At 31.7% G+C, this 22,568-nt stretch overlaps 2 pseudogenes; one reads left to right on the top strand and one right to left on the bottom strand.

The window, feature by feature from the left end:
* Positions 1 to 2,683: 2,683 nt before the first annotated feature.
* LOC125847250 (uncharacterized) lies at positions 2,684 to 18,292 on the bottom strand (annotated as a pseudogene).
* A 2,260-nt stretch (positions 18,293 to 20,552) lies between these two features.
* On the top strand, positions 20,553 to 21,915 carry LOC125847249 (uncharacterized; annotated as a pseudogene).
* Positions 21,916 to 22,568: the final 653 nt, after the last annotated feature.

Below are 22,568 nucleotides of genomic sequence, written 5' to 3'. Positions count from 1 at the left end.
AACTTCCTGAAAATGGTTTAGAATTCTGGAAAGGCCAAATTTATTGATGGCTTACCTTCTTTATTTGGAGAAAGAGTAAAAAAGACTCTTAGAAATCCTCAAGGAATTATTCCCTATAGTGATTTTACTTATGGAAAGCTTATTGGGGCTTGTACGCAAGAAGGCATAAATTTGTGCAATGAGTTAAAACTCTCAAGACAGCTTAAGATGGATAAGCTTAGAGAAAAGTCTCAATTAGGAGATTTTTGTACTCAATTCGGTTTATTGGATGCTTCAAAAGGCACCAACCGATAAACTTCTAAATCAGAATCTCATAGATCTCATCATAAGAAAAGAAGATCTAGAAGAAGGACTAGAGAAGAAAGAGATGAGCGTAGGACTCATCGTAAATCTCATAGATTTACCAGGAATAGGTCAAGGCGAAATCTTGATAAGATTAAGTGTTATAAATGTGGAAAATTTGGGCATATAGCTCCAAATTGTAAGCTGCAAAAGCTGAAGACTCTAGAACTTGATGATGATATTCAAGAGAAGATTTATAGTTTTCTATATACTTCTGGTTCCGAATCAGATTATGATGATTTTGAAGCAAGTTATGCAACAGAGGATGAGCAACCTGAGCCTTCTAAGGTTCATCAAGATTCGAATGATGCTTGCAAATGTCAAGGTGATATTTGTCACTGCGAACATGATGAATTTTACAAGCTGCAATCTCAGTTTGAAGACATGAATATGTTCACTATCACTGCAGACAATGTGATAGAACTTCTAAAAGAAGTTACCGATAATACTCTTCGTGAAAAGATCATTCAATTGGTTGCTAGTAAAACTACCTCTTCAACTAGTATTCCTAATGATAAAAAGGTTAAAGATGAGTTTAATTATTCTGCTCCTTACTCCTTGTCTGAAGTTCATAATAGACTCTCTTCTAAACAAACCATGATTATTAGTGATACCTCTTTTGATAATTTAAAATGAGAAATTGAACATTTGAAGGAAGAAATTAAATTTCTTAAACAAAATCATATTATTTGTGATCACCGTCTTACTCAGATTGAGTCTGCTAATAGCAAAGACAAAAATAAGGTTGATGAATCTACTGTCGAAGAAAATACTCTTGCCAACACTTTGAATATAGATTCGAAACAAAATATGTTTTTAGGAATGATGCAAATTGTTACAGCTCATAAATGGTATGTTAAAGTACTATATTAATTGATAATACTTTTTCTATAACTAACATTGTTATGATTGATAGCGGCACTGATGTGAGTTGCATTCAAGAAGGTCTAGTACTTACTAAATATTTTGAAAAAACAACTCATACGGTTAAATCTGCATCTGGTCATGCTTTGGATATAAAGTATAAATTATCTAATACTCGGATTTGCCAGAATAAAGTTTGTATTCCTCACTTCTTTTTCCTAGTAAAAAATCAGTTATACCCTCCTATTATTTTAGGAACTCCTTTTATAAATGCAATTTATCCTTTTACTACTATAAATGCTAAAGGATTTTTTGCTACTTATAAAAATCAAGATATTAGTTATACTTTTATCACCGAGCCTATTTCTAGAGATATTAATGCTCTAATTGAAATGAAACAAAAGCATGTTGATTATTTACAATTTGAGATATTTAGTGTGAATATATTCGATACTTTAAAATCTGGTAAAGTACAGGAAAAGATTAAACTCATTTCTGAAAAAATGGCCATCGATATTTGTGTTGATCAACCTAGTGCTTTTTGGAATCGGAAAAAGCATATGTAACTCTTCCATATGAAGATGATTTCTCTGAAGAAAATATCCCCACCAAATCACGTCCTTGTCAGATGAATACCGAAATGGTCGAATTCTACAAAAAGGAAATTGATAATTTATTACAAAAGGGTTTAATAATACCTTCCAAGTCACCCTGGTCTTGTACTGCATTTTATGTTAATAACACAGCAGAAAAAGAACGAGGCGTTCTCAGGTTAGTAATTAATTATAAACCTTTAAATAAATTTTTAAATTGGATTAGGTATCATATTCTAAACAAAAGGGATTTATTATCAAGATTATATGATGCTAATATCTTTTCAAAATTTGATTTAAAATCTAGATATTGGCAAATCAAAATATTTAAAAACCAGTCTTATAGAACAACATTTAATGTTCCGTTTGGACAATACGAATCGAATGTAATGGCCTTTGGATTAAAAAATGCTCCCTCGGAATTTCAAAAGATTATGAATGATATTTTTAATCCTTATTTGGATTTCATCATAGTTTATATTGATGATATTTTGGTATACTCAAACACTCTTGAAATGCATATTAAGCATCTAGACATTTTTAAGAAAATAGTTATTCAAAATGGTTTGGTCATATCTAAACCTAAAATGAGTCTTTTTCAAACAGAAATTAGGTTTTTGGGTCATTTGATTTGTCAAGGAAAAATGACTCCTATTCAACGATCTATTGAATTCGCATCAAAATTCCCTGATATTATTATAGAAAGGACGCAATTGCAGCGGTTTCTGGGAAGTTTAAATTACATTTCCCCCTTCTACAAAAATTTGTCTCGAGATTTAGCTCTGTTATACGACAGGCTAAAAAGAGATCATAAGAAGCCTTGGACTACTAGTCTCACAGATCTTGTAAAGACTATCAAAGAAAGAGTAAAATTTTTGCCTAGCTTAACCCTTGCTAATCCTGCTTGGCCAAAGATCGTTGAGACAGATGCGTCCAATATAGGTTATGGTGGAATATTAAAACAGATTAACCCGCATGATAAAAATGAATACCTTATTCGGTTTCATTCAGGAAAATGGAGCGATGCTCAGAAAAAATATTCAACGGTAGCTCATGAAATATTAACTATCGTTAAATGTGTTTTAAAATTTCAGGATGATCTTTACAATCAGAAATTTGTGATAACAACAGATGCTCAATCAGTCAAATATATGTTTGATAAAGATTTTAAACATGATGCATCTAAATTAATATTTGCTAGGTGGCAGGCACAATTAGCCCCTTTTGATTTAGAAATTCATTATCTAGAGAATATCTTTCTTCTTAAAAAAATGGGTTTTCTTAACTTCTTTACTGATATTACTTTGGTTACTATTTTGAAGGCAGTTCCTCTTAATAGAGATTTACAAGAACGTATTTTATGGAGAATTATAGACAGAATGGTGATGGATAACGTCGCTAATTACATGATTGAACAAGAGTTATATGAAACATTTTATTGTTCTGAAGTTTATGACCGTTTAGATGATTAAAACTAAATGTTATGTTTGCAGAATGGATCCTCCTTGGGTAACCAAGGCTAGAGGAAGGGGCAGTTATACTCACGGAAGGGGAAGATCATCCTTCTCAAAAACATCAGTATCGTCATACGGATCCTCATCCAGCTCTCCAATTATACAAAGAGGAGGAATGAGCTTGGTAAAACTAACAAGCTCTTCAATAGAAGCTACTTCTTCGATACATCTGGATGATATTCCAGAGAATAATCCATTATATGCCCAACTGAGAGCATATTTATCTCAAAAGCAAAGTGATTCTTTTGCATCAGTGGCGAAAGAAGAGGTTGATGATATTAGATCCTATGAAAGGGTAGTAAAGAAAGAAATGATATTTCTTATTGAAAACTCTGAGACACAGAGAAAAGAAGAACCCAGGAAGATATTCCAGCGATATTTACTTAACGGATTATACTTCCCAGGAGAGTCATACAAAACCCGCTTGTATTACGAGACCATTTTAACGAATACAGGTAGTGTTGAATTTCAACACTTCTCAGGTTATAACACCAGCGAGAACGTTTATAACTTCTCCAAAATGATCATAAAGCAGATTATATCAATTGAAGATTGGGGTATATCCTCAATGAAAGAAAGGCAGATCAGCCTCAATAAAATCTCTACCAATTTCACTTATTGGGATTATATTAACGCTTTCAGCAAAGTCCTTTATTATAACAATGAAAAGCATTAACATACTTTGTTTATCAAGGTATGTGCAAAGATATTTGTTGACCCAATTCCTAACTGATTCTTGAACTGGTGGTCATACCACGGACCGACGATAAAGATTTTACCTGATTCCTTTTTAAAGTTATACAAAAACTGGGTTAAGGTTTCACCAGACCTTAATGAATTATACCACACAGATCATGTTTGTTATATAGAACAAAATTGAATAAATTTATTTCTTCATAGAATTCTTGATTTCATGGATCTATAAATGGACCCCGGAAGTAGGTTTTACTGAAGAACAAATTCCAAGCTTATATCGGATTTATTATAATAATTTCTGGGATAAATTAATGAAGAAGGATCCCATGACTAAATCATTATATGGCCAAGAATTATTGGACTCTATTTCTCAAAGAATCCAAGATTATGGTACTATTCCTCACAAAGGAATAATTGCTGACAACTCCGTCAAACATATTGCCAGAAGAATTTCCCTTCAAGATGGAAATAAAGAAGAAATGATAAAGGAGTATGTGGATGAAATTAGGAGGAATCTACTCCTCGATATCACTCACTATGAAAAATCAGACACTTCAATGAGAAGTGAAACAAGTGATGATATCGCAGATGATGCTCAAGAGGCCCAGCCTTGTGAATCGGCGAAACCCGTGATAGAAGATATGTTGTCTAAAACAGAAGGTTTACTTAGGGAGTTGAAAAAGAAAGACAAGATGACCACTATTGATTAACAGTAGATACACTATTAAACCACAGTAGAAAAACTGTTACTGTACATTTGGGACCCATTGATAAGGGACCAAGGGTCACTGTAAATCACTGTAGATTATTGTAGACCCCTGTAGATCACTGTAGATAGATCCCTTTTTCTTCTATAAATAAAGTCTTTTGTAGTTTGAAGGAGAGTCGTCGAAAAACACTCTCTCTTCAAAAGTTTTTTTAAGTTGTTTGTTTCTCTTAGTTTGTAAAGTTCTCGGTTTGTCGGAGGTTCGCCGGTAGTAAATAAAGTTGTTGATACAAGGTAATTTAATTCTCTACTTTTATTTATAAATCTTTTTATATCTCTGATCTGGAAGCTGTGACTATGTTCGGCTAAAAAATTTATATCTATGCCGGATAACTAACTTCTCTTTTATATAGACCATGAACGGATCTAAGCTTTATTTAAATATAGAAGAATTTTAGTATGGCTTCTCGACTTGGTTCTGAGATTGAGGTACAGTCAGATCTAGTACTACTTTTATTGGCTTTGTCTTTATGACTCCGTCTAATGAGCTGTGGTTTTTAGCCCGAAATTGAGTATGATAAGTAGGGCGCCTCATACCCGATTAGAACTATCAGACACATGGGCTTAATAAAAGTATGTATTACCTTCTTGACAGGCCCTTTGCTTGGGTAAAATAATTAAACCATGCAGTCTGAGAAACTATGTTAAAATTCTTGTGTATTTCGATTCTTATGTAGTTGGACTACCTCTAAGGATATTGACTTGCTTGATCTATGACTGGGCGGACCACTGCCAGGTCAGTGATCCTGTACCGTTAAGATATTAAAAGCACTCGACTAGAAGAGGTAGATATACCTCAAAACCTTGATTTGTTAAACAAATGGACTATTCCGAAAGTTAATATAAAAACCTATGACTGGGTGGACCACCGCCAGGTCAGTGATCATGTACCGTTGGTATCAGAGCCTTGAAAATTTCATGGTATATATATATTTGATGTGAAGAATTTCGGCATAGATATATTCTCTCTTTTATGGATCAAGAAGATATTAAAAGCACTCGACTAGAAGATGTAGATATACATCAAAACCTTGATTTGTTAAACAGATGGACTATTCCGAAAGTTAATATAAAAACCATTTATGATTATGGTTGTTTTGATAAGATTTCTAATAAACAATTGATTAAAACAACTGAACAATCCTTGGCGTTAAACTCGTCCGAACAAACTATTCGTTTATTAAATAAGCATGATATTGAATTATATAAATCTCAGTATAAATTTTTGCATATTGGCATGGTTCAAATTTCTTTTAAACCTTTAACTCTTAAAGGGATACCAGAGACTTTCTTAGCTGCTCTACGAGATGCGAGAAATTTAAATTTTCATCAATCCTTGATGGGTTCGATAGAATCTACGGTGACTTATGGTCTAGTTTATTTTAATGCTCAGCCCAATTTGCAGTTATCTTTGACTGATTCTAATATATTAGATGTTTTAACCTTGAATGTTAAAACGCATGGTTATAACTATGCACCTGGATCTGAATTAATTTGCTTGTCGTATAGAATCTATTATAAATTACTTGCTACTTTGAATCCTAGATGTAAGTTATATGATACATCTCATCAAACTATTTTAGTAGAAACTAATTTCGCCAGATCTAAGGTCACTACTAGAAAACCTATAAAATGGGAAGAAATTAATTTTCCTACCACTTGAATTTTAGATTCTGTTATACCCCCTGAGCAAATGACCGATTATGTCACTAATTTCGAATATTCTCATATTAGTCAAAATTCTGATGGAAAAATTTGTATGCAGTTTGATGAAAAAAGTGTTCCTTATAGTAGACATTTTTTTGCTTCTGATAGAAAACTGGCTATTCAACATATTTCTCCGATAGAACCTTGTTATGGTCCAGCTAGAAATCGCGCTGCTTCATTACATACTTTATCAACAGTTATATCTGCAAAAAAACCAAAAATAAAAATTGATCCTCGGTTAAGCATTGTTCAAACGAATGATAAAGCATCTGATATTTCTGATAAGGATATTCCTTCTGTATCCAAGATGGATTTTAATCTTAATGATACTTAATGATGAGTGAACATCAAATTGATTTTAGTCCAGGTTCACTTGCAAGAAAATATATTCAAAACGAATTTTTAAATGAAAAATGGAGCCGGTTTAAAACTTGGTTTTTTGACACTTATAGTAAAGAAGATTTAAATAATATTTCTCAAGAGTTTTATGAAACTTGTGCATTACATAATCATATTATTTTTTTTAGCCTTAGTTTATAACCACTTATTTGCCTTTATTCATCAACGTTCTTGAACGATCTTACAAAGATGAATCGGGTAATATTATTCAATCCATTTAACCTCCTCAAGCTCCGTTTATCTTACTAAATAATACTGGTATTACTTTTACTGGTTTTCATAAATTTATTGATAATGATGTCGCCACAGTAAGTATAAATGAAATTAACCATCTTATTTCTCAAAATAATTATTTGGGTCTATATGTCAAAGTTATTGGTGAACATATTTGTTCTCTAGACAAAAAATTAGATGTAGTCCAACTACATAAGAATCGAAATACACAAAAATTTTAACATAGTTTCTCAGACTGCATGGTTTAATTATTTTACCCAAGCAAAGGGCATGTCAAGAAGCAAATACATACTTTTATTAAGCCCATGTGTCTGATAGTTCTAACCGGGTATGAGGCGCCCTACTTATCAAACTCAATTTCGGGCTAAAAACCACGGATCATCAGATGGAGTCATAAAGACAAAGCCAATAAAAGTAATACTAGATCTGACTGTACCTAAATCCCAGAACCAAGTCGAGAAGCCATACTATAATTCTTCTATATTTAAATAAATCTTAGATCCGTTCATGGTCTATATAAAAGAGAAGTTAGTTATTCGGCATAGATATAAATTTTTTAGCCGGACATAGTCACAGCTTCAATATCGGAGATATAAAAAGATTTATAAATAAAAGTAGAGAATTAAATTACCTTGCATCAACAACTTTATTTACTACCGGCGAACCTCCGGCAAACCGAGAGCTTTACAGACTAAGAGAAACAAACAACTTAAAAAAAAACTTTTGAAGAGAGAGTGTTTTTCGACGACTCTCCTTCAAACTACAAAAGACTTATTTATAGAAGAAAAAGGGATCTATCTACAGTGATCTACAGTGACCGATCTACAGTGATTTACAGTGACCCTGGGTCCCTTATCAATGGGTCCCAAATGTACAGTAACAGTTTTTCTACTGTGGTTTAACAGTGTATCTACTGTTAATCAATAGTGGTCATCTTGTCTTTCTTTTTCAACTCCCTAAGTAAACCTTCTGCTTTAGACAACATATCTTCTGTCACGGGTTTCGCCGATTCACAAGGCTAGGCCTCTTGAGCATCATCTGCGATGTCATCACTTGATTCACTTCACATTGAAGTGTCTGATTTTTCATAGTGAGTGATATTGAGGAGTAGATTCCTCCTAATTTCATCCAAATACTCCTTTATCATTTCTTTTTTATTTCCATCTTGAATGGAAATTCTTTTGGCAATATGTTTGACGGAGTTGTCAACAATTATTCCTTTGTGAGGAATAGTACCATAATCTTGGATTCTTTGAGAAATAGAGTACAATAATTCTTGGCCATATAATGATTTAGTCATGGGACCCTTCTTCATTAATTTATCCCAGAAATTATTATAATAAATCCGATATAAGCAAGGAATTTGTTCTTCAGTAAAACCTAATTCCGGGGTCCATTTATGGATCTATGGAATCGAGAATTCTATGAAGAAATAAATTTGTTCAATTTGTTCTATATAACAAACATGATCTGAGTGGGATAAATCATTAAGGTCTGGTGAAACCTTAACCCAGTTTTTGTATCTTTAAAAAGGGATCAGGTAAAAACTTTACCATCGGTCCGTGGTATGACCACCAGTTCTAGAACAAGTTAGGAATTGGGTCAACAAATATCTTTGCACATACCTTGATAAACAAAGTATGTTTATGCCTTTCATTGTTATAATAAAGGACTTTGCTGAAAGCGTTAATATAATCCCAATAAGTGAAATTGGTAGGGATTTTATTGAGGCTAATCTGCCTTTCTTTCATTGAGGATATACCCCAATCTTCAATTGATATAATCTGCTTTATGATCATTTTGGAGAAGTTATAAACGTTCTCACTGGTGTTATAACCTGAGAAGTGCTGAAATTCAACACTACCTGTATTCATTAAAATGGTCTCGCAATACAAGTGGGTTTTGTATGACTCTCCTAGTAAGTATAATCCGTTAAGTAAATATTGCTAGAATATCTTCCAGGGTTCTTCTTTTCTTTGTAACTCGGAGTTTTCAATAAGAAATATCATTTTTTTCTTTACTACCCTTTCATCGGATCTAATATCATCAACCTCTTCTTTCGCCACCGATGCAAAAGTTTCACTTTGCTTTTGAGATAAATATGCTCTCAATTGGGCGTATAATGGATTATTCTCTGGAATATCATCAAGATGTATCGAAGAAGTAGCTTCTTTTGAAGAGCTTGTTAGTTTTACCAAGCTCATTCCTCCCCTTTGTATAATTGGAGAGCTGGATGAGGATCCGTATGACGATCCTGATGTTTTTGAGGAGGATGATCTTCCCCTTCCGCGAGTATAACTGCCCCTTCCTCTAGCTTTAGTTACCCAAGGAGGATCCATTCTGCAAACATAGCATTTAGTTTTAATCATCTAAAAGGTCATAAACTTCAGAACAATAAAATGTTTCATATAACTCTTGTTCAATCATGTAATTAGCGACGATATCCATCACCATTCCGTCTATAATTCTCCATAAAATACGTTCCTGTAAATCTCTATTAAGAGGAACTGCCTTCAAAATTGTAACCAAAGTAATATCAGTAAAGAAGTCAAGAAAACCCATCTTTTTAAGAAGAAAGATATTCTCTAGATAAGAAGTCTGGGAAGGAATTATCACTTCCCTTTTTATAATGAATTTCGAAATCAAAAGAGGCTAATTGTGCCTTCCATCTAGCAAATATTAATTTAGATACATCATGTTTAAAATCTTTATGAAACATATATTTGACTGATTGAGCATCTATTTTTATCACAAATTTCTGATTGTAAAGATCATCCTGAAATTTTAAAACACATTTAACGATAGTTAACATTTCATGAGCTACCATTGCATATTTTTTCTGAGCATCGCTCCATTTTTCTGAATGAAATCGAATAAGGTATTCATTTTTATCATGCGGGTTAATCTGTTTTAATATTCCACCATAACCTATATTGGACGCATCCGTCTCAACGATCTTTGGCCAAGCAGGATTAGCAAGGGTTAAGCAAGGCAAAGATTTAACTCTTTCTTTGATAGTCTTTACAAGATCTGTGAGACTAGTAGTCCAAGGCTTCTTATGATCTCTTTTTAGCCTGTCGTATAACGGAGCTAAATCTCGAGACACTTAAATGTCTAAATGCTTAATATGCATTTCAAGAGTGTTTGAGTATACCAAAATATCATCAATATAAACTATGATGAAATCCAAATAAGGATTAAAAATATCATTCATAATCTTTTGAAATTTCGAGGGAGCATTTTTTAATCCAAAGGCCATTACATTCGATTCGTATTGTCCAAACGGAACATTAAATGTTGTTCTATAAGACTGGTTTTTTAATATTTGGATTTGCCAATATCTAGATTTTAAATCAAATTCTGAAAAGATATTAGCATAATATAATCTTGATAATAAATCCCTTTTGTTTAGAATATGATACCTAATCCATTTTAAAAATTTATTTAAAGGTTTATAATTAATTACTAACCTGGGAACGCCTCGTTCTTTTTCTGCTGCGTTATTAACATAAAATGCAGTACAAGATCAGGGTGACTTGGAAGGTTTTATTAAACCCTTTTGTAATAAATTATCAATTTCCTTTTTGCAGAATTCGACCAATTCGGTATTCATCAGACAACAACGTGATTTGGTGGGGATATTTTCTTCAGAGAAATCATCTTCATATGGAAGAGTTACAATATGCTTTTTCCGATTCCAAAAAGCACTAGGTTGATCAGCACAAATATCAATGGCCATTTTTTCAGAAATGAGTTTAATCTTTTCCTATACTTTACCAGATTTTAAAGTATCGAATATATTCATACTAAATATCTCAAATTGTAAATAATCAACATGCTTTTGTTTCATTTCAATTAGAGCATTAATATCTCTAGAAATAGGCTCGGTGATAAAAGTATAACTAATATATTGATTTTTATAAGTAGTAGAAAGTGCTTTAGCATTTATAATAGTAAAAGGATAAATTGCATTTATAAAAGGAGTTCCTAGAATAATAGGAGGGTATAACTGATTTTTTACTAGGAAAAAGAAGTGAATAATACAAACTTTATTCTGGCAAATCCGAGTATTAGATAATTTATACTTTATATCCAAAGTATGACCAGATGCAGATTTAACCATATGAGTTGTTTTTTCAAAATATTTAGTAGGTACTAGACGTTCTTGAATGCAACTCACATCAGCGCCACTATCAATCATAACAATGTTAGTTATAGAAAAAGTATTATCAATTAATATAGTACATTTAACATACCATTTATGAGCTGTAACAATTTGCATCATTCCTAAAAACATATTTTGTTTCGGATCAATATTCAAAGTGTTGGCAAGAGTATTTTCTTCAGCAGTAGATTCATCAACCTTATTTTTTCCTTTGCTATTAGCAGACTCAATCTGAGTAAGACGGTGATCATAAATAATATGATTTTGTTTAAGAAATTTAATTTCTTCCTTCAAATGTTCAATTTCTCCTTTTAAATCATCAAAAGAGGTATCACGAATAACCATGGTTTGTTTAGAAGAGAGTCTATTATGAACTTCAGACAAGGAGTAAGGAGCAGAATAATTAAAATCATCTTTAACCTTTTTATCACTAGGAATACTAGTTGAAGAGCTAGTTTTACTAGCAGCCAATTGAATGATCTTTTCACGAAGAGTATTATCGGTAACTTCTTTTAGAAGTTCTATCACATTGTCTGCAGTGATAGTGAACATATTCATGTCTTCAAACTGAGATTGCAACTTGTAAAATTCATCATGTTCGCAGTGACAAGTATCACCATGACATTTGCAAGCATCATTCGAATCTTGTTGAACCTTACTAGATGACTCAGGTTGCTCATCCTCCGTTGCATAACTTGCTTCAGAATCATCATAATCTGATTCGGAACCAGAAGTATATAGAAAACTATAAATCTTTTCTTGAATATCATCATCAAGTTCTAGAGTCTTAAGCTTTTCTAGCTTACAATTTGGAGCTATATGCCCAAATTTTCCACATTTATAACACTTAATCTTATCAAGATTTCGCTTGGACCTATTCCTGGTAAATCTATGAGATTTACGATGAGTCCTACGCTCATCTCTTTCTTCTCTAGTCCTTCTTCTAGATCTTCTTTTTTTATGATGAGATCTATGATATTCTGATTTAGAAGTTTCTCGGTGGGTGCTTTTTGAAGCATCCGGTAAACCGAATTGAGTACAAAAATCTCCTAATTGAGACTTTTCTTTAAGCTTATCCATCTTAAGCTGTCTTGAGAGTTTTAACTCATTGCACAAATTTATGCCTTCTTGCGTACAAGCCCCAATAAGCTTTCCATAAGTGAAATCACTATAGGGAATAATTCCTTGTGAATTTCTAAGAGTCTTTTTTACTCTTTCTGCAAATAAAGAAGGTAAGCCATCAATAAATTTGGCTTTCCAGAATTCTAAACCATTTTCGGGAAGTTCAATTACCCGACTTAAATAAGTGTCTTTATACCATCTAAACTCACCTAAATGTCTACATCTAAGACCATTTAGAAGAGATCTAACGATTTCATATTGATTGGTAAATCTACCACTAAAATGATCAAGAATAGTCAAAATAAGTGTATACACAGCGTCTTCTCTATTTTGAACAAGGGCAAAGCCTAAATTGTCATGACCTTCATTTGTTGCCTTAGCATTAATTACTGCTGCTCTGGCATCAGAGGGCATATAATTATCCCACCATCCTCTTAGTTGACCGGTAAATCCTGCAATAATCATCGTGCAGATGGTCCTGTCAGTGTTATTGACACTTTTGCAAATAGTAGCATACATAAGCATCCTATGAACCATAATCGTCAACTGCCTATTAGTTAGCCCATCGAGATTCCATTCATAAATCTCTCTTCCACTATAAGAAGTGTTAGTTTGATTCCAATCTCTTTCCTCTATTAAAACATCTTGAGGAGTAGGCCTGGGATAGTAATAAGTTTGCATGCTAGGTTTTCTAGTATAAGCAGTATTTCCACTCTTCTTTGGATATCCATGAAGTTTATTAACTTCCATTTCCATTTGAGTTTTGAAATCAAAAGTGGCTTCCATCTCATCTGCAAAATCTTCAGCGAGACTTATCGGTTTCGCACTTGCACCAAATTGAGAAAACTTTTTATCAAGAAGATTTTCAAAGTCGTGCAAAGGTCTAAGAATAAAATCCTGAATCTCAGGAGGCCTTTGAATATGAACATCAGGCTGTTTTGACGAAGAAGCCTGATCCGAAACTTGTTTCACAGATTTTAGCTTACTATCAATTTGAACAATCAGATTAGACAAGCTATCTAATTTTTTGTCTAGAGAACAAATATGTTCACCAATAACTTTGACATATAGACCTAAATAATTATTTTGAGAAATAAGACGATTAATTTCATTTATACTTATTGCGGCGACATCATTATCAATAAATTTATGAAAAGCAATAAAAGTAATACTAGTATTATTTGGTAAAATAAACGGAGCTTGAGGAGGATAAATGGATTGAATAATATTACCCGATTCATCTTTGTAAGATCGTTCAAGAACGTTGATGAATAATGGCAAATAAGTGGTTATAAATCAAGGCACAAAAAACATAATATGATTATGTAATGCACAAGTTTCATAAAACTCTTGAGAAATATTATTTAAATCTTCTTTACTATAAGTGTCAAAAAACCAAGTTTTAAACCGGTTCCATTTTTCATTTAAAAATTTGTTTTGAATATATTTTCTTGCCAGTGAACCTAGACTAAAATCAAATTGATGTTCACTCATCATTAAGTATCATTAAGATTAAAATTCATCTCGGATACAGAAGGAATATCCTTATCAGAAATATCATATGCTTTATCATTTGTTTGAACAATGTTTAACCGAGGATCAATTTTTATTTTTTGTTTTTCTGCAGATATAACTGTTGATAAAGTATGTAATGAAACAGCGCGATTTCTAGCTGGACCATAACAAGGTTCTATCGGAGAAATATGTTGAATAGTCAGTCTTCTATCAGAAGCAAAAGAATGTCTACTATAAGGAACACTTTTTTCATCAAACTGCATACAAATTTTTCCATTGAAATTTTGACTAATATGAGAATATTCGGAATTAGTGACAGCTCGGTCATTTGCTCAGTGGGTAAATGGTACCTCTTGCGAAAATCAACTTACGAAAAGGAAATAATCCTAATAAGGAACCACGAACTTGAAACCACGAAAGTGAACCTCGAACTCAACTTTATTTGTAAGTGTAAAAAAATATAATATGAAGGTGTTTTTTTTTATCTGTGGTGGGTGGTGTTTTTGTGTTGTGTGCGTGTGCTGCCTAAGGGCGTAATGTTTGCTTGAAAAGAATTAAAAAAAATGTTTTTGTTCTTCCTTTTTCTCGTGGGTATGTAATGTTGGTTGTTTGAGGAGATTGAAATGTTTTTCTTTTTTCTTGCGTTTGTTTGTGTTGTGTATTTGGTTACTCGGGGAGTTGGGTAGTCTGTGGAGTTTGTAGTAATGTGTTTTTATATTTCTTTTTCGTGTGTCTATGTTAAATGTGCAGATTGTGTTGTGGGTGTTGTACGTGTAGTATGTATATTGTGAGGGAGTGCATGTATGGATTGTTTAGTGGTGTGAGGGAGGGTGAGTGGATTGAAGTGGGGTGAAGGTGAGTGGGTAGTGGGGCAAGGGTATGGATAGTTTAAGTTTATTTTTTATTTATTATTTTTTTTATAAATTAAATATATATATAAATTATAATAATAATAATAATATTAACTAATTATTTTAAACTAATAAAATATAACAAAAGTCAAAAAGTTCTAAAAATATAATTAAGAAATACTAGTTGGTTTATTAAAATCTAAATTAAAAGAAAACATATATTTTTTGTAGTTTTCATATCTTTTAAAATAAACTTACTAAAATACGATGAAAAATAAAATATTTAATGTAGACCTAGAAGAAATGCTTAAGGAATAAAAATGGTGTAAATCCTTATGTTCGGTCAAAAATTACGTGTCTACAATAATTACATTTCAATTGTTTACACCAAACACTTTATTGTAGATTAGTGTAAAGAGAAAAGAAATAGACTCTTATGAAGATGATAAGATTAATGATTGACTTATTTGTAGTTGTTTTGCTTCTTTTGGATATATTCTAAGAACTACATATCACATTCCGAATTTAATTCCTTTCTTATCAGTACTTTGGATAACTATAGAACTAGTGTTGATTTGATGTAAGTCTAATTTGTGACCTGTTTAGATATAGCATTGTCCACCACATGTGCTGATAGGAAGAATAAATAAATTGAAATTAATAATGGAATGTGTGTGTTAGTTGGATATCCAAAAAGAATGAAAGAAAGTTTATTTTACTCTCCTCAACAAAATAAGGCAATTGTTAACACAACTGTCAGATTTCTAGAAAATGATCATTTAGTAAACCGTGTTTCTAGAAGTAAACTAGTTTTACGGGAACTAAACAAAGAAATAACAAATAAGTCAATAATAAATTCAGACACTCAAGAACATCTAATGGGTATATCGGAATTAATATTCAATTGCATTTAAGTAGTGGGAGAAATGTTACTAGACATAAGAAAACTACTATCTTAAGTCGTAGGAGAGATATTGAGCAAATTAAAAGAACACTACATGAAAAGTTGTTAATATTTCAATATAGAAGGATTTTGATGAAAATATTAAAACTCAAGAACATGAAAGTGTGATTATAATAGTAGTACTTAGTCATAGTGGGAGAATCATAACGAAGATTGATTTGTTTTTTATACTTGAGAGAACTTTTATGATAGATCTCCTGAAAAGAAGTACACTCTTGGAAGGTATTATGATAAGGTCCCTCTATATCTAGTACAAAATTGATTTGTTATGACGAAGCACTACTAGGTGAAATTGCATGACAAAACAACTTAGTAAATTTCTTTCGATAAGAAATAAAGGAATATTTGTGAAAGTTGTAAATGCATAGTTAAGAGTCTAAGTGGGACATTGTTAGGCTAAATATACTATTAAGCATGTGTTTAGAAATAGTATTCTAACATTTTTCAAGTTTAAATATCTAAGTGGGAGATTGTTAGGGTATATATTATTAACCATGTATTTAGTTATAGTACATTATAACATTGTGATTGTTAAAAGTCTAAGTGGGAGATTGTTGGATATAAACTATTAACCATATGTTTAAATATAGTATTTATTATAGAATAATTATTTATTCAATTTTAATAGATCATATATTCGTTTATAGTGTTTGTTTACTTATATAGTAGATGATTTAGTGTATAAAATTTTAGCTTATACAAAGAGGATTAAATCATCGGTTCTTATAAGTATAAAGTTTTTTGTTCACAATCTAGGATGGAAATAGGACATGCCATCGGTACGATTGTAGCACAAGATTATATATAATTTATCTTGATTATGGAAAAGGTACAGTTCCAACTTCTTGTGCTAGTGCATTTTGTATGTATTAAACGAGACCGAATAGAGATAGTTGTTTTAGACTGGCTGACAAAAGCATATTCTCTAAACTATTAAATGTACTTATATGCTTAATCCTGATATAACTATTATGATTTGTATACATTAATTATCGTTTTAATTTAGTAAAATGTGAGATTCTAAAATGGGTCAATGCCTAGTAGATTGGATGATAATAATATATATTGGTGAAATAATAAGTTAGTTGATGGAATCCATGTCTCGTTATAGAGATTGCTTAATATGCCATTTTGAGAAACTTATAAGTTTTAATTGTGTCAAACCTTGCAAGTGGATTTATGAATCCGACATAAGAAATAAGTTAAGTAGTGCTCTAAAGGAAATTAATCATTGAATTAAATTCGTTAGTAATTTAATTTATTGATTAGTATTTGTAATCTTAACATGGGGAATTATATAAGCGTTTAATGGGGAGTTTCGAAATATAAATAGAGGAGTGCAATTACGAATTTCTAGTGGAATTATTTATAATTTATTATGATAAGAATAATTCAAATTAATTATTTAAAATTATTTCCATAATAGAAAGTCTCAGTAATTAATTTTGTGCTCCCTACTGTGCCTATATTTAACTAGAACTCATAATCATATTTTAAGGGAAAAAGAGGAGGAAAAGTGTTGGTTTTGTCAAAGAAAAACTAACGTGTATTTTTTTTGTTTTTCAGGAAAAAATGGGTTTTCTTCTCCTTTTTGAATTGGGAAGAAATCTCTAAAAGTAGGGAGTCTCCTAACCTAAAAAAAAGATTGAAGTTTTTCTATTCATATTTGCCCACCCAAGTATTGGGAGAGTTCGGATGTGAACTTGGGACCACTGTAGAATACCGTGGTTGCTATCTATCTTGTAGATTTGCTTGAAGGTCTTTCTAATTTGTGGATTTGCTTGAAGGTATCTGCTTACACTTCAAGAGGTAATTCTTGAATTAAATTACCGCAAGTTTATGTGTTCTATCATGATTATGTGTTCTAGCACAAACATTATTTGTTATTTATTATTCATGTAAGCAGTACGATTCTAGTATGCTTCCGCTGTGCATATAGTTTTCCAACAAGTCCGACCTCACTAACTTGTTCATTTTCTGATCCTCAACAGCTTATTTGATTATGTGGTCTAATTACGAGCTGTTCGTATTTATTTGGTGCCAATGGCAATTGAAATTGTAGTTGTTTCTCTTCTTTAAATTTTCTTAGTTCAGATTTTGTTAGCTTATACTTTTTGGTACATAACTTAGAGTTTGATTATGGTTCCATGTGTTCATAGCTTGTTTGCTTCAATTACTTATCAAGTTGCTAATAAATGGGAAGTTAGTTTGAAACAGTAGCTTAAGCATGATGAATTTGATTATCATAGCATGATTTTAGTTTTCTTTTCATTTATTTGCATTTGTTGATCCTATTTGCTGCCAGTCACTTCTTATTGTTTTTTTTACTACATTTGGCATATGCAAATGTTAAGATATATTTCTATTCTTGAGTGTTGATTCTCATATTTTTTTAAGAGTCATTGTGTGATACATTTTCTTTTTAATTTTTTCTAATTTTTGTTTTCATTATCTTTTTGCCTCGTGTGAATTTGCTTTGATTCCATGATGGATTCTTCTTCCCCTCACATTTCGAGAGGGCCATAAAGGCCCAAATCCTTTCTTTCCGAATCAGCCCCATTGCCAAAATAAAAAGGGCCAACGAACTGGTGGAACTGAAACTGAAATACAGGTTTTGGAGGTCCTAAAAATGGATTGTATATGTATCATACAGGTTTCGGATGCTGGTACATAACATATACAGCAGTATACATCAAGTATACACTAGTAAATACAGACGGAAGTGGGTTAAAACCCCAAAACTTATCAGCAGCAGCAGATTGCAGCAGTCCCCTAAGGACTGGAAATTGAAGTTCTGGATTTAAGAATCCAATTAGATCACAAGCGGTAGATTGCAGTAGCCAAAAAATGGCTAAAATTTAGGCAAGGGGCTTATTTTCCTCATACTGATTTGTTTTCGTATTTCTATTTTATCTTATTCTATTTCTCTTATTGTGTTATTGCGATGTTTAAAATAAAAATTAAAGGAATCCCATAGTGTAAGATATAAATTACGTCTTATCCCAACTAATTTACATTTTACAAAAAAATCCCTTAAAAAGATAGGCGAATGATACATAGCTACCATTCTGATACATTATAACTGATACAAGGTAAACAAATTATTGTTGCACTAAAAAAGGAAAAAAAACGTAATAATTAATTCTGTTAATTTAATTAGCTTGATTTACGCCTAACTGATCCTAAACAATCCATAGCTTAATAGGTAATCTACTCAGACATTACAAATTTCAAATTTCAAAATTATTTTAGAAAAAGTGAGAAATACGAATAAAACTCTGAATTTTTGGTGATACAAGATGAATATATCAATTTTACCGAGGCATTCAGGAATTTGGGTCAACGAAGTGAAATATGAAAGTTACTAAAGTGATAGAATTGTTGTTGGACAATCAATTTCGTTTTTGAATCTCAAAGCAGTAATTTCAGCCGAGTTGGATATCGATGTATCAAGGAAAAACATTGAAATTCTTTACATCATAGAAGGTAACTCGTCTCCGATGAAAATTAAGAATGACATGGGTGTTAAAACTTTATTTAGAAGTGAAAAAAAGTGAGCCATGATTTGCAATGTATCCATTATGAATTGACACAAGTGAAAAGATTGGCGGTGATGTACATAACTTTGATGGAATATGTGGAGAAATTACATGTGTAGAAGGCACAACAAAGGATACAGAAGCTCTTGCAGTGATTGAATCAAGAATTTGTGATTTGTATTATATTCCAGAATTGGAAGTTACAAATTACATAATTGATTCAAATAGTATAGAGGTGAAGACAGGTCAATTATGTAAGGATAAAGCAACACTCGTAGATGTGATGGCGAAATATAAGATAAAGAACAACTTCAATTGCAAAGTAAAGAGATCTCATAGACAAAGGTATGGGAGTATTTGATTTGTTTTGTGAAGAACTGTGTTTGGATTCTTTAGATCTATAAATGGTGAAACCATTATTTTGTTTTAATGTATGATACATTATTAATTAGAAAGTCTTTGATTTTGATTTTTGTTTAGTTTGTTGAATATGATTTGTGGTAGATTGATAATGATACATTATTTGTTGATACATTAAGTTAATATTGTTGATACGTTAAGATAATACTGTTGAAACATTAAAGAATTTAATCGCAACAATCATGTAGCCGATACATTCCAAAATTTTGTGATACAAGATTCATTATTTATTTATTTTTTGAATCTGATAAAAAATAATTGTGTTGGTCGTTAATAATGTTGATACATTGAGCTAATACTGTTGATACGTTAAGATAATACTATTGAAACAGTAAATAATTTAGTCCCAACAATCATGTAGCCAATACATTCCAAAATATTGTGATACGTGGATACATTATTTTTTTCTGAATCTGATACAAAAAATACACTAAATTAATTATGTTGGTCTTTGAAAACTGTTGATACATTAATGTACATCATTCTTTGATTACTTTGAACATTAGTGTTTTTATATATTATAACATGTAACTGCTATATGTATTAATATGATGAAAAAATTGTATAGCTAAGTATTGGTATGCTTTCTGGATGAATGTGTCTGGACTTCATTCCTGCAGGAAAAAATCTGATGTTTTCAAAGTTAGATACTTCAATAGTAAACATACGTGTCCAATGCGGGATAGGGTACTAACCAAAGTCCAAGCAACAATCGGGTTTGTAAGTGGTGTGACTGCTCCCAAATTGGTCAACCATAAATGAATTCATACTCCGAAAGATATAATTGCTGATGTTAGAAAATTCTATGGGGTTCAAATATCTTACCAGCAAGCATGGCATGCTAAAGAACGTGCACTAAAAATGATAAGGGGTAAACCATTTGTTGGATATAGACAGATGCCGAGATACATATACATGCTAAATACCGTGTATCCAAATTCTTATATAAGGATGCAGAAGACTGAGGAAGATGAATTTATGTATTTGTTCGTAGCCTTAAGACTATTGATTAGGGGGTTCGATTACTGCAGACCAATAATTGTTGTCGATGGTGCACATCTGGGTGGAGCTTACAAAGGGACATTTGTATCAGCAAGCACACTTGATGGGGCAGGTATGTATTTTTTGTAGTTGTGAGGTGTTTGTAAATGCCATGTATACAATGAAATAATGTGTGTTGCTCTGTAATTAGGTTGTATATTTCCATTGGCATATGGTGTTGTGGACACTGAAAATGATTGTTCGTGGACATGGTTCTTCGAACAATTCAAAAATGCATTTGGTGAACGCGAAGAAATGTGTGTTGTATTAGATAGGAATGAGAGTATTATGAAGAGTGTAAGGATTGTGTTCCCAAATGTACCTCATTATGCATGCATAGACATCTTTGGAAGAATGTCTGTGGAAACTTCAAAAAGAGCAGAAACACCCTAAGTGATCTATTCTACTCTATGGCCAAGGCATACAGAAAGGAGGATTTTGATAAATTGATGGCTAAGGTTGATAAAGTTGATCACAAAGTTAGGGAGTACCTTGAGGATGCATGGTATGAGAAGTGGTTGAGAGTTAATTCAACAGTAAATAGAGGTAGAATGATGACTTCGAACATTGTGGAATGTATCAATGGTTGTCTTGTTGAAGCACGATAATTGTCTATATTAGAATTCTTGGAAGAAGTTAGAATTCTATTTGGTTCTTGGCATTGCAAAAATAGAGAAATAGTCTCTTATACAAAGGACACATTGGGGAGAAGATTTGAGGAGGTATTGATTATAAACACGTCTAAAAGTTCAAATATGGAGGTATGTGTCATGATACATTATTTTATATTCTATGTATCTAATTCTATGTATCATCCTGCTGTTTGAACATGATTTCTTTGAAATAATTTTATAGTTGACTTTTTTAATGTACACAGGTTGTTCCATTATCTGAATTTATTTTCTCGGTTTATGATGCTGGAAGAAGATGCATTGTTTATCTTGAGCGGAAAGTACGTTCTTGTGGAAGATTTCAACTAGATGAGATACCTTGTGCACATGCAATCACTGTTTTAAAGGAAAAGAATGTTAAAGATATGCATCCATATTGGTCTGATTACTACAAGCCTGATGCATTAGCAAAAACATATGAGATTCCAATGGTTCCAATGCCAGATAAAGAAGATTGGTCAGCTCCTGAGGATGTGGTAGCTGAAATTGTGTATCCACCTAGATACAAATGATTAGCTGGACTACCAAGGAAAAGAAGAAAAAAGAATGCAGATGAAAAGATCACAGTGAACACCAATTGTTGTGGACAAGACGGTCACAACAGAAGAACTTGTACTTTCTTCCCAAAAGAAAAGTGAAATCATCATAATGTTTATATGACATTAATATTTTTGTTGAATAATTTTTCACGTAAACAGTTATCAATGTTACTAATCAGTATTGTTGTTCAAAAATAATTAAACTGTATTGTTTACATTTGTTATTAATAAGTATTGTTGTTCAAAACAATAGTTTGTTATGATTTGTGTATCAATGTTAATTCTGTTAAATAAATTTTAAGGTGCAGTTATAATTATAAATAAAATATTGGGTAACGTATAAGCTAATGTATCATATACATTAAATAATAAATAATTTCAGTAATGTATCATATACATTAAATAATAAATAATTTCAGTAATGTATCATAGACATTAATTGGTTACTGTATGATTTACATTAAAACATACACAATCTATATGTTAGCAATAAGTTATTATGTGTGATAATTTATATGATACATACATTAATCAATTAAATTTGTAAACGGTTTATTTAACACAATAATTATGAATCGTGTATCATACTATAGATATATATATATATATTATGTCTCATGTATAAT

Source organism: Solanum stenotomum, chromosome 12, assembly GCF_019186545.1.
Source record: "Solanum stenotomum isolate F172 chromosome 12, ASM1918654v1, whole genome shotgun sequence".
Lineage (NCBI taxonomy): Eukaryota > Viridiplantae > Streptophyta > Magnoliopsida > Solanales > Solanaceae > Solanum > Solanum stenotomum.
This window is presented reverse-complemented; position numbering and strand designations above follow the sequence as displayed.